The sequence below is a fragment of the Eucyclogobius newberryi genome, unplaced genomic scaffold, assembly GCF_026437365.1.
Source record: "Eucyclogobius newberryi isolate DKJ021-1_F unplaced genomic scaffold, fEucNew1.0.hap1 SCAF_83, whole genome shotgun sequence".
NCBI lineage: Eukaryota > Metazoa > Chordata > Actinopteri > Gobiiformes > Gobiidae > Eucyclogobius > Eucyclogobius newberryi.
This window is the reverse complement of record NW_027316525.1, coordinates 140,142-153,815: the sequence shown is the minus strand read 5'-3', so window position 1 is coordinate 153,815 and position 13,674 is coordinate 140,142. Positions and strand designations below refer to the sequence as shown.

The 13,674-nt window shown below is 53.7% G+C and overlaps 2 non-coding genes across 2 annotated transcripts; both read left to right on the top strand.

The window, feature by feature from the left end:
• The first annotated feature begins 943 nt into the window (after nucleotides 1–943).
• On the top strand, nucleotides 944–1,053 carry trnal-caa (transfer RNA leucine (anticodon CAA)). Its single transcript has 2 exons — nucleotides 944–981; nucleotides 1,008–1,053. It is a non-coding gene; the product is annotated as a tRNA-Leu (tRNA).
• A 331-nt stretch (nucleotides 1,054–1,384) lies between these two features.
• trnak-cuu (transfer RNA lysine (anticodon CUU)) lies at nucleotides 1,385–1,457 on the top strand. Its single transcript has one exon. It is a non-coding gene; the product is annotated as a tRNA-Lys (tRNA).
• Nucleotides 1,458–13,674: the final 12,217 nt, after the last annotated feature.

Genomic DNA, 13,674 nt, shown 5'->3' with positions numbered 1-13,674 from the left:
CGCCCGCCACACCGCTCCACGCGCCGCCTCGCGCCACCGCTGCCGCCCCGCGTCACGGATATCGCGGCACGCCACTGCCTTCGCCCGCCACACCGCTCCACGCCGCTGCCTCGCCACGGATCTCGTCCGCGGACAAGGACCAGCCGGACCGAGTTCTACAAAATCGTAAGCCGACTTCAGTGTGCGGTTCTTTTGTGGCGTGATTTGGGTAGAACTCAGCTGTTCCTCCTCCCTTAGCTTCTCACTTTCCCTCTTTTTGATATAGATTAGCATAGACACGTTTGATTATCAAAGGCAAAACCCTGGTTTAACATTATCTGCATGAAATCTGCTGTTAAATCTGATATAACATCACCTGTGATTTACCTGTGCGCATTTCTGCTCTGGTGCCCTTTTTGATTGCCCTTTTGATAAATAAACTACACGAAAGAGTTATTGACTATTGTTTGTTTGATTAGACTATGCGTAAGTCCCTGAATCGTGAAACACCCTTCAGACCTTTTAACGAGCGCGATTAAGGACCGTATCTTAGCTTTTTGGGTTTTACCCTGGTGCCCCGTCTTGTCTCGTTTCTGCTAAGAAATCTTCCTTAATCGTAAACTGAATACCTGTAGTTTGAGACCCTACACAAGGATGTGAATAGCCTGTTGGCTCCTGCTTCACTAAAGGTTCTATATCCATTCACTACACAGCTTTCTTGGATGCACTACTGCTGTTACGGCTCTCGACTGACATCTCAATTGCAATAGACTTTAAAACGAAGCATTAGCTTGATGTGGACTTTTAAAGGACGCAGTAGTTTGATGTGACAACAACCACATCAAACTCCTTTAAAAAGAGACAGCAGTTTGATGTGTTTTTTTACCAAAGTATAGGTACGGTCATTTGTGCTACTGTAATAACGGATATGATTCTGTATACTCACAGTTCACGTAAATAAAGTGTCAGGATGGCCGAGCGGTCTAAGGCGCCAGACTCAAGGTAAAATCCTTCCTCGCCACAGGGGATTCTGGTCTCTGAATGGAGGCGTGGGTTCAAATCCCACTCCTGACAAAAAAAAAATATTTCCTTTGGAAAGGAAGCCATTTTTACACCCTAATTTACAAGCACAAATGTGTGACAATGGATGAAAAATTGTCGTATTGGCTTAAGATTTCAAATGAAGTGTTACTTCCAATGATGAATTGTGATGTGATGGCCAATCTACTACGTAGATGCTGTACTGTCAAAGCATTGAGTACATTCAGAGTGAACTGTATCATATGTCTTATACTGTAATTGTGACCACTCACTGAGAAATTAAAGTGACAGATTAATTTACCAGACTTAGTACTGAAAAATTCTGGGTTTTCATTATGACCTTTTTTTGCCTTTTGGACAGCCAGCCTGGCTAGCTCAGTCGGTAGAGCATGAGACTCTTAATCTCGGGGTCGTGGGTTCGAGCCCCACGTCGGGCGGAGTTGATTTGAAGCTTTATGGACTGCTTGCCATTACAACCCGTGAAATCTTGGTCATAAATTTTCTTCTGTTGGAACCGAAAGAAGAAGAATTAATCCCTCTGTAATAATGAGATTTCAACTATTTCACTCAATTCTCATCACCTGTTAAAGTCATCTCTTTATATGGACTGTACATAATTGGAAAGACTTCATCTAGTGTAAGGTTGCCAAAGCATTTACTTTGTACTGATTTTTGGAACGTTATCTTCGAGATAAGGGAGCTCAATGTCAGCATCGCTGAAATGTCCAAGGTGTCAGGGTCAAGGTAAACTCCTACCTAAGCGTAAGCAAATTTGGTCTACAAGTGGAGGAATGGGTTCTAATCCCACTCCTGACAATGGGTTTGTCCTATATTTGAACTCATTGCAAGTGTAGGGGAATGGAGATGGACATTCCACGGCCAGATAACAGAAAATCTCTCTTTGAACATTGGGGGGGTTTCTTTCTCCCTCTCTCCCTCACCGCAGGGAGCCGCTGTGACTTTGGCGATAACAGACCTTCTCCCCCACAGTCTTACAGGAGGACGCCCCGATGAAAACTATGTTTTATGTGATTATGCCATGAATGTTTGTCCGAATCAACTCCGTACACCTCATGTTTCACCTTGTGTTACGTATTTTTCCACTGTTTAAGGTTTTATATTCCCAATGCTTTAACTCGAGTGCCCATCACAGGTGAAAGAAGATGTAAAATGTATCTACCTCAAGGAATAATGTGCACAAACTGCCAAAAGTGTTTAACGTGTCGTCGCAGTAGCGCCCGCCCCTTTCGCTCCCAGCGTGCCCTGCGGCGCTAGGTGACAAAAAGACGCTCCGAGCTTGGAACGCTCTCTTCTCCTCTCTTCTCTTCTTGCTCTCTTCTTCCTTTTTTTTTGTTCAAGCCTTTGTCTATCTCTTTGAAGCCGTCTCCACGGACCAGCCTGTTTACTTTTCCTTTGTCTCAACAAAGCGTCCGCCACGTGGGTCGACAAGACTAGGCCAGCCTCATCGCCCCCCTGAACTCTGAAAACACCTGGAAACACCTGGAACTAAGCTTAAGCGCTAAACCGGACAGAGACTTTCTTTTCTACTTCGCTTCTACTATTTTTGAAGTAATCTACCCCGTGTACGTGGATCAGCGCTACGTTCTCATCTGAGTAAAGGCCGCGTGAGGAGCTAACACGCAGCTAAAGCGTTCTACCGCTAAGGAACTCCCGGACATCGCCACGCGCCACCTCGCGCCACCGCTGCCGCCCCGCGTCACGGACATCGCGGCACGCCACTGCCTTCGCCCGCCACACCGCTCCACGCGCCGCCTCGCGCCACCGCTGCCGCCCCGCGTCACGGATATCGCGGCACGCCACTGCCTTCGCCCGCCACACCGCTCCACGCCGCTGCCTCGCCACGGATCTCGTCCGCGGACAAGGACCAGCCGGACCGAGTTCTACAAAATCGTAAGCAGACTTCAGTGTGCGGTTCTTTTGTGGCGTGATTTGGGTAGAACTCAGCTGTTCCTCCTCCCTTAGCTTCTCACTTTCCCTCTTTTTGATATAGATTAGCATAGACACGTTTGATTATCAAAGGCAAAACCCTGGTTTAACATTATCTGCATGAAATCTGCTGTTAAATCTGATATAACATCACCTGTGATTTACCTGTGCGCATTTCTGCTCCGGTGCCCTTTTTGATTGCCCTTTTGATAAATAAACTACACGAAAGAGTTATTGACTATTGTTTGTTTGATTAGACTATGCGTAAGTCCCTGAATCGTGAAACACCCTTCAGACCTTTTAACGAGCGCGATTAAGGACCGTATCTTAGCTTTTTGGGTTTTACCCTGGTGCCCCGTCTTGTCTCGTTTCTGCTAAGAAATCTTCCTTAATCGTAAACTGAATACCTGTAGTTTGAGACCCTACACAAGGATGTGAATAGCCTGTTGGCTCCTGCTTCACTAAAGGTTCTATATCCATTCAATACACAGCTTTCTTGGATGCACTACTGCTGTTACGGCTCTCGACTGACATCTCAATTGCAATAGACTTTAAAACGAAGCATTAGCTTGATGTGGACTTTTAAAGGACGCAGTAGTTTGATGTGACAACAACCACATCAAACTCCTTTAAAAAGAGACAGCAGTTTGATGTGTTTTTTTACCAAAGTATAGGTACGGTCATTTGTGCTACTGTAATAACGGATCTGATTCTGTATACTCACAGTTCACACAAACTAACCCTTTAAGCGCCAAAGTCGCAGAAATGCGACTTTACCGTACAAGGAAATTTATGAAATAATAGTAGAAAATGAATAACTTCAGTCATTGGTCGGTTCGGTGCAACTTCCTCTTATTAGCCAGGTATGATCTAGGGCAGATCCGGTAAGGAAAAAAATGGCTGGAGGAAGTACACGTGGCATGCAATTTACAGCAGATTCTGACTCTGAAGGAAATTATCTCCCCGAGAGTGACGATGGATTTCCAAGTGGAGATGAAGGGACTTCGAAACAACGGACAGGTGCAAAGGACAGACGGAGGCGAGGAACCAGTGGAACCAGTGGCTGCAGTAAAACTTGCCCGGTGGATGAGAGCTGGGACATGCTGAGAGAGGTCGAGGTATTTGAGGCATGGATCAAACCTTTTGAAGACCCAGTTGGCTACACAGGAGAGATGGATCTGACGGATGCTAATCCATTTGATATTCTGTCACTCTTTCTGACCGATCAGTTTTGGACTTTCATTACTGATGAGACAAATAGATATGCACATCAGTGTATGGCACCTATGATTCTGAAGCCACATTCAAGATTTCTTGAGTGGTATGATGTATCAGTCACCGAAATGAAAGCTTTCTTCGCTTTGCATCTCTCCATGGGCCTTGTTGAGAAACCTGAAATCGAGGATTACTGGGGAACATTTTGGCTTACACAAACGCCTGGATTTGGAAATGTAATGTCAAGAAACAGATTTGAAATCATTCTTTCGTTCTTTCATTTTGTCAACAATAATGATTATGTGAGAACAGGCGAGCCCGGGCACGATAAACTGTTCAAAGTCCGCCCAATAATAGATTTGATTATTCCCAAATTTGCAGCAGTTTACAGTCCAATCAAGGAGCTTTCTTTAGATGAAATGACAATAGCTTTTAAGGGGAGATCTTCACTAAAATGTTACTCTCCGAATAAACCTGACACATATGGCTATAGAGTGTATGCCCTGAGTGAAAGCTTTTCAGGGTATGTTTTGCGCTGGTCAATGCACACTGGACAGTACAAAAATAATGCAAGCAACATCAGTGCAACACACGCAGTTGTCCGTGAGTTGGTTTCTCCCTTTACGGGCAAAGGACACGAGATTTACATGGACAGTTACTATACCTCGCCTGTAATTGCAAATGAATTAGCAGATTTGGAAACTGGACTGTGTGGGACGGTAAGGATTACCAGGTTGGGGATGCCAAAATGCCTTGGTAAAAGTGTCTTACAGCTGAAAAAAGGAGATGACCCAGTTTTTTGCAGAAAGGGAAAACTCCTGGCTTGTGCTTGGCACGATACTAAACGTCTCACCATGTTGTCCACAGTCCATGGAAATGATTGTGTTCAGAGGAGGATCCGATCCAAGACAGATGACACTGGCTTCCGTGACATCAAAAGACCTGTATGTGTCGACCAGTACAACGCCTACATGGGTGGAGTGGACACTGCTGACCAGAGGATGAAGACATACCTCTTTCCACACAGGTCCCGGAAATGGTATCATCGCATATTCAATGCCATTATAAGCATAAGTATTGTCAACTCACACATCATATACACCAAATCCACTCCAGGCCCACACAAACCTTTAAAGGTTTACATTCAGAACATTATTGATGCATTACTGGCTGATCACTCCAAAAAACAAGAGAGGCGCTCAAGACCGGAGGGTGAAATGCCACAGAGACTCACAGAGCGTCATTGGCTTTGTCAAGCAGAGGGACGTCCAGACTGCGCCGTGTGCTCTGACCGCTCTCGTACCAAAGGCAGGCGGCAAACAAAGTACAGGTGCCGTCAGTGTGGCGTCTCTCTGTGCGGTTCCATGCAACGAGAGATACCATACGCTAAAAAACTTTAAATGCTGTCATTTGGATATGTAAAAGTGCAGGGTACCTTGACCCTGGATGGACATCTTTTCTGTGATGGCTCTCTCCTTTCTTCACTGCTTTCTCCACAACCTGCCTGGCACCAATGATGGATGTATAAGTTGGAAAAATAAAAAAATGAAAAAAATACATAATAAATACCGTGTTTGTCATCATTTGGTCAGAACTTGTAATCAGGGCCCGAGTTTGAAGATGTGAGCAAAAGGGGTGAAAATGGGTTAAAATGTGAAAAAACACCAAAATGAGCAAAATGAAATAATCCCCCATCATCAGTGCACAGTTTGCCCCCAGAAAAGCACTCCCCTGGGGCCTGGAGGTGATCTGACCACCAGAATATAGTACCATATACCCCTGCTGGACTTAGAAAAAAAACCGAGCTTCCAGCCAATAGTACACTATACCCGAGGGACTCTGTCGTTTTTCGGCAATAGTACACTATACCCGAGGGACTCTGTCGTTTTTCGGCAATAGTACACTATACCCGAGGGACTCTGTCGTTTTTCGGCAATAGTACACTATACCCGAGGGACTCTGTCGTTTTTCGGCAATAGTACACTATACCCGAGGGACTCTGTCGTTTTTCGGCAATAGTACACTATGCCCATCGACTCTGTCGTTTTCCCGGGCCGTAGTATGAAGTTGTGAGCAAAAGGGGTGAAAATGGGTTAAAATGTGAAAAAACACCAAAATGAGCAAAATGAAATAATCCCCCATCATCAGTGCACTGTTTGACCCCAGAAAAGCACTCCCCTGGGGCCTGGAGGTGATCTGACCATCATAGTATAGCACCCTATGCCCCTGAGGGACTTAGAGTAAAAACCGAAATAGTACACTATACCCGAAAAGACTCTGTCATTTTTCGGCAATAGTACACTATACCCATCGACTCTGTCGTTTTTCCGGGCCGTAGTACGAGGTTGTGAGCAAAAGGGGTGAAAATGGGTTAAAATGTGAAAAAACACCAAAATGAGCAAAATGAAATAATCTCCCATCATCAGTGCACTGTTTGACCCCAGAAAAGCACTCCCCTGGGGCCTGGAGGTGATCTGACCATCATAGTATAGTACACTATGCCCCTGAGGGACTTAGAGTAAAAACCGAAATAGTACACTATACTCGAAAAATTTCAAAGTGTGGTTAAGAGTACCAAGGGCACGGGCTTCCATGTCAGAGTACCAAGGGCACGGGCTTCCAGGCGGCTGCCCCTAAGGGGTTTAGCCCGCGAGGGGGTGCTTAAGGGTGGGTCCCCGGGTTCGGAGGGAGAGCCTGGTCCCCGGTGGTCATCCCCGGAGTCCCGGAGCCCAGGACCCGGGGAAGAGTGTGCCCGGGTCGGGGCTGAGTCTGGTGGAGTGGGGGGGTGGCCCTGGGGGTGCTCCGGGGTCTCCAGGGGGTGCTCGGCGGAGGCCATGCCCAGCCAGAGTGGACCTTCCCCGGGGTGAGTCTGGGGAGAGTGGGGGGTGGCTCTGGAGGGTCTCCGGGGGCTCCAGGGGGTGCTCAGTGGAGGCCATGCCCAGCCAGAGTGGCCCTTCCCCGGGCATAGTCTGGGGAGAGTGGGGGGTGGCTCTGGAGGTGCTCCGGGGGCTCCAGGGGGTGCTCAGTGGAGGCCATGCCCAGCCAGAGTGTCCCTTCCCCGGGCAGAGTCTGGAGGAGTGGGGGGTGGCTCTGGAGGTGCTCCGGGGGCTCCAGGGGGTGCTCGGCGGAGGCCATGCCCAGCCAGAGTGGCCCTTCCCCGGGCATAGTCTGGGGAGAGTGGGGGGTGGCTCTGGAGGTGCTCCGGGGGCTCCAGGGGGTGCTCAGTGGAGGCCATGCCCAGCCAGAGTGTCCCTTCCCCGGGCAGAGTCTGGAGGAGTGGGGGGTGGCTCTGGAGGTGCTCCGGGGGCTCCAGGGGTTCCAGGGGGTGCTCAGTGGGGGCCATGCCCAGCCAGAGTTGCCATTCCCCGGGGTGAGTCTGGAGGAGTGGGGGGTGGCTCTGGAGGTGCTCCGGGGGTTCCAGGGGGTGCTCGGCGGAGGCCATGCCCAGCCAGAGTGGCCCTTCCCCGGGCAGAGTCTGGGGAGAGTGGGGGGTGGCTCTGGAGGTGCTCCCGGGGCTCCAGGGGTTCCAGGGGGTGCTCAGTGGAGGCCATGCCCAGCCAGAGTGTCCCTTCCCCGGGGTGAGTCTGGGGAGAGTGGGGGGTGGCTCTGGGGGTGCTCCGGGGGCTCCAGGGGGTGCTCGGCGGAGGCCATGCCCAGCCAGAGTGGACCTTCCCCGGGGTGAGTCTGGGGAGAGTGGGGGGTGGCTCTGGAGGGTCTCCGGGGGGTCCAGGGGGTGCTCAGTGGAGGCCATGCGCAGCCAGAGTGGCCCTTCCCCGGGCATAGTCTGGGGAGAGTGGGGGGTGGCTCTGGAGGTGCTCCGGGGGCTCCAGGGGGTGCTCAGTGGAGGCCATGCCCAGCCAGAGTGTCCCTTCCCCGGGCAGAGTCTGGAGGAGTGGGGGGTGGCTCTGGAGGTGCTCCGGGGGCTCCAGGGGGTGCTCGGCGGAGGCCATGCCCAGCCAGAGTGGCCCTTCCCCGGGCATAGTCTGGGGAGAGTGGGGGGTGGCTCTGGAGGTGCTCCGGGGGCTCCAGGGGGTGCTCAGTGGAGGCCATGCCCAGCCAGAGTGTCCCTTCCCCGGGGTGAGTCTGGGGAGAGTGGGGGGTGGCTCTGGGGGTGCTCCGGGGGCTCCAGGGGGTGCTCGGCCGAGGCCATGCCCAGCCAGAGTGTCCCTTCCCCGGGGTGAGTCTGGAGGAGTGGGGGGTGGCTCTGGAGGTGCTCCGGGGGCTCCAGGGGGTGCTTGGTGGAGACCATGCCCAGCCAGAGTGGCCCTTCCCCGGGGTGAGTCTGGGGAGAGTGGGGGGTGGCTCTGGAGGAGCTCCAGGGGTTCCAGGGGGTGCTCGGCGGAGGCCATGCCCAGCCAGAGTGGCCCTTCCCCGGGCATAGTCTGGGGAGAGTGGGGGGTGGCTCTGGAGGTGCTCCGGGGGCTCCAGGGGGTGCTCAGTGGAGGCCATGCCCAGCCAGAGTGGCCCTTCCCCGGGGTGAGTCTGGAGGAGTGGGGGGTGGCTCTGGAGGGGCTCCAGGGGTTCCAGGGGGTGCTCGGCGGAGGCCATGCCCAGCCAGAGTGGCCCTTCCCCGGGCATAGTCTGGGGAGAGTGGGGGGTGGCTCTGGAGGTGCTCCGGGGGCTCCAGGGGGTGCTCGGTGGAGGCCATGACCAGCCAGAGTGGCCCTTCCCCGGGCATAGTCTGGGGAGAGTGGGGGGTGGCTCTGGAGGTGCTCCGGGGGCTCCAGGGGGTGCTCAGTGGAGGCCATGCCCAGCCAGAGTGGCCCTTCCCCGGGCAGAGTCTGGAGGAGTGGGGGGTGGCTCTGGAGGTGCTCCGGGGGCTCCAGGGGTTCCAGGGGGTGCTCAGTGGGGGCCACGCCCAGCCAGAGTGGCCCTTCCCCGGGCATAGTCTGGGGAGAGTGGGGGGTGGCTCTGGAGGTGCTCCGGGGGCTCCAGGGGGTGCTCAGTGGAGGCCATGCCCAGCCAGAGTGGCCCTTCCCCGGGGTGAGTCTGGAGGAGTGGGGGGTGGCTCTGGAGGAGCTCCAGGGGTTCCAGGGGGTGCTCGGCGGAGGCCATGCCCAGCCAGAGTGGCCCTTCCCCGGGCATAGTCTGGGGAGAGTGGGGGGTGGCTCTGGAGGTGCTCCGGGGGCTCCAGGGGGTGCTCAGTGGAGGCCATGCCCAGCCAGAGTGGCCCTTCCCCGGGCATAGTCTGGGGAGAGTGGGGGGTGGCTCTGGAGGGTCTCCGGGGGCTCCAGGGGGTGCTCAGTGGAGGCCATGCCCAGCCAGAGTGTCCCTTCCCCGGGCAGAGTCTGGAGGAGTGGGGGGTGGCTCTGGAGGTGCTCCGGGGGCTCCAGGGGGTGCTCGGCGGAGGCCATGCCCAGCCAGAGTGGCCCTTCCCCGGGCATAGTCTGGGGAGAGTGGGGGGTGGCTCTGGAGGTGCTCCGGGGGCTCCAGGGGGTGCTCAGTGGAGGCCATGCCCAGGTAGAGTGTCCCTTCCCCGGGGTGAGTCTGGAGGAGTGGGGGGTGGCTCTGGAGGTGCTCCGGGGGGCTCCAGGGGGTGCTTGGTGGAGGCCATGCCCAGCCAGAGTGGACCTTCCCCGGGGTGAGTCTGGGGAGAGTGGGGGGTGGCTCTGGAGGGTCTCCGGGGGCTCCAGGGGCTGCTCGGCGGAGGCCATGCCCAGCCAGAGTGTCCCTTCCCCGGGGTGAGTCTGGAGGAGTGGGGGGTGGCTCTGGAGGGTCTCCGGGGGCTCCAGGGGCTCCAGGGGGTGCTCAGCGGAGGCCATGCCCAGCCAGAGTGGCCCTTCCCCGGCCTCATATGCGGCAGAGTGCGGGGTGAGCAAAATGGGTGAAAATGGGTTAAAATGTGAAAAAACACCAAAATGAGCAAAATGAAATAATCCCCCATCATCAGTGCACTGTTTGACCCCAGAAAAGCACTCCCCTGGGGCCTGGAGGTGATCTGACCATCATAGTATAGTACACTATGCCCCTGAATGACTTAGAGTAAAAACCGAAATAGTACACTATACTCGAAAAATTTCAAAGTGTGGTTAAGAGTACCAAGGGCACGGGCTTCCAGGCGGCTGCCCCTAAGGGGTTTAGCCCGCGAGGGGGTGCTTAAGGGTGGGTCCCCGGGTTCGGAGGGAGAGCCTGGTCCCCGGTGGTCATCCCCGGAGTCCCGGAGCCCAGGACCCGGGGAAGAGTGTGCCCGGGTCGGGGCTGAGTCTGGTGGAGTGGGGGGGTGGCCCTGGGGGTGCTCCGGGGGCTCCAGGGGGTGCTCGGCGGAGGCCATGCCCAGCCAGAGTGGACCTTCCCCGGGGTGAGTCTGGGGAGAGTGGGGGGTGGCTCTGGAGGGTCTCCGGGGGCTCCAGGGGGTGCTCAGTGGAGGCCATGCCCAGCCAGAGTGGCCCTTCCCCGGGCATAGTCTGGGGAGAGTGGGGGGTGGCTCTGGAGGTGCTCCGGGGGCTCCAGGGGGTGCTCAGTGGAGGCCATGCCCAGCCAGAGTGTCCCTTCCCCGGGCAGAGTCTGGAGGGGTGGGGGGTGGCTCTGGAGGTGCTCCGGGGGCTCCAGGGGGTGCTCGGCGGAGGCCATGCCCAGCCAGAGTGGCCCTTCCCCGGGGATAGTCTGGGGAGAGTGGGGGGTGGCTCTGGAGGTGCTCCGGGGGCTCCAGGGGGTGCTCAGTGGAGGCCATGCCCAGCCAGAGTGTCCCTTCCCCGGGCAGAGTCTGGAGGAGTGGGGGGTGGCTCTGGAGGTGCTCCGGGGGCTCCAGGGGTTCCAGGGGGTGCTCAGCGGAGGCCATGCCCAGCCAGAGTGGCCCTTCCCTGGGGTGAGTCTGGGGAGAGTGGGGGGTGGCTCTGGAGGTGCTCCGGGGGCTCCAGGGGGTGCTCAGCGGAGGCCATGCCCAGCCAGAGTGGCCCTTCTCCGGGCAGAATCTGGGGAGAGTGGGGGGTGGCTCTGGAGGTGCTCCGGGGGCTCCAGGGGGTGCTCAGTGGAGGCCATGCCCAGCCAGAGTGGCCCTTCCCCGGGGTGAGTCTGGAGGAGTGGGGGGTGGCTCTGGAGGAGCTCCAGGGGTTCCAGGGGGTGCTCGGCGGAGGCCATGCCCAGCCAGAGTGGCCCTTCCCCGGGCATAGTCTGGGGAGAGTGGGGGGTGGCTCTGGAGGTGCTCCGGGGGCTCCAGGGGGTGCTCAGTGGAGGCCATGCCCAGCCAGAGTGGCCCTTCCCCGGGCAGAGTCTGGAGGAGTGGGGGGTGGCTCTGGAGGTGCTCCGGGGGCTCCAGGGGTTCCAGGGGGTGCTCAGCGGAGGCCATGCCCAGCCAGAGTGGCCCTTCCCCGGCCTCATATGCGGCAGAGTGCGGGGTGAGCAAAATGGGTGAAAATGGGTTAAAATGTGAAAAAACACCAAAATGAGCAAAATGAAATAATCCCCCATCATCAGTGCACTGTTTGACCCCAGAAAAGCACTCCCCTGGGGCCTGGAGGTGATCTGACCATCAGAGTATAGCACCATATGCCCCTGAGGGACTTAGAGTAAAAACCGAAATAGTACACTATTCCCGAAAAGACTCTGTCATTTTTCGGCAATAGTACACTATGCCCATCGACTCTGTCGTTTTCCCGGGCCGTAGTATGAAGTTGTGAGCAAAAGGGGTGAAAATGGGTTAAAATGTGAAAAAAACACCAAAATGAGCAAAATGAAATAATCCCCCATCATCAGTGCACTGTTTGACCCCAGAAAAGCACTCCCCTGGGGCCTGGAGGTGATCTGACCATCATAGTATAGCACCATATGCCCCTGAGGGACTTAGAGTAAAAACCGAAATAGTACACTATACCTGAAAAGACTCTGTCATTTTTCGGCAATAGTACACTATACCCGAGCGACTCTGTCGTTTTTCCGGGCCGTAGTATGAAGTTGTGAGCAAAAGGGGTGAAAATGGGTTAAAATGTGAAAAAACACCAAAATGAGCAAAATGAAATAATCCCCCATCATCAGTGCACTGTTTGACCCCAGAAAAGCACTCCCCTGGGGCCTGGAGGTGATCTGACCATCATAGTATAGCACCATATGCCCCTGAGGGACTTAGAGTAAAAACCGAAATAGTACACTATACCTGAAAAGACTCTGTCATTTTTCGGCAATAGTACACTATACCCAAGCGACTCTGTCGTTTTTCCGGGCCGTAGTATGAAGTTGTGAGCAAAAGGGGTGAAAATGGGTTAAAATGTGAAAAAACACCAAAATGAGCCAAATGAAATAATCCCCCATCATCAGTGCACTGTTTGCCCCCAGAAAAGCACTCCCCTGGGGCCTGGAGGTGATCTGACCATCATAGTATAGCACCATATGCCCCTGAGGGACTTAGAGTAAAAACCGAAATAGTACACTATACCTGAAAAGACTCTGTCATTTTTCGGCAATAGTACACTATACCCGAGCGACTGTCGTTTTTCCGGGCCGTAGTATGAAGTTGTGAGCAAAAGGGGTGAAAATGGGTTAAAATGTGAAAAAACACCAAAATGAGCAAAATGAAATAATCCCCCATCATCAGTGCACTGTTTGCCCCCAGAAAAGCACTCCCCTGGGGCCTGGAGGTGATCTGACCATCATAGTATAGCACCATATGCCCCTGAGGGACTTAGAGTAAAAACCGAAATAGTACACTATACCTGAAAAGACTCTGTCATTTTTCGGCAATAGTACACTATACCCGAGCGACTCTGTCGTTTTTCCGGGCCGTAGTATGAAGTTGTGAGCAAAAGGGGTGAAAATGGGTTAAAATGTGAAAAAACACCAAAATGAGCAAAATGAAATAATCCCCCATCATCAGTGCACTGTTTGCCCCCAGAAAAGCACTCCCCTGGGGCCTGGAGGTGATCTGACCATCAGAGTATAGCACCATATGCCCCTGAGGGACTTAGAGTAAAAACCGAAATAGTACACTATACCTGAAAAGACTCTGTCATTTTTCGGCAATAGTACACTATACCCAAGCGACTCTGTCGTTTTTCCGGGCCGTAGTATGAAGTTGTGAGCAAAAGGGGTGAAAATGGGTTAAAATGTGAAAAAACACCAAAATGAGCAAAATGAAATAATCCCCCATCATCAGTGCACTGTTTGCCCCCAGAAAAGCACTCCCCTGGGGCCTGGAGGTGATCTGACCATCATAGTATAGCACCATATGCCCCTGAGGGACTTAGAGTAAAAACCGAAATAGTACACTATACCTGAAAAGACTCTGTCATTTTTCGGCAATAGTACACTATACCCGAGCGACTCTGTCGTTTTTCCGGGCCGTAGTATGAAGTTGTGAGCAAAAGGGGTGAAAATGGGTTAAAATGTGAAAAAACACCAAAATGAGCCAAATGAAATAATCCCCCATCATCAGTGCACTGTTTGCCCCTAGAAAAGCACTCCCCTGGGGCCTGGAGGTGATCTGACCATCATAGTATAGCACCATATGCCCCTGAGGGACTTAGAGTAAAAACCAAAATAGTACACTATACCTGAAAAGAC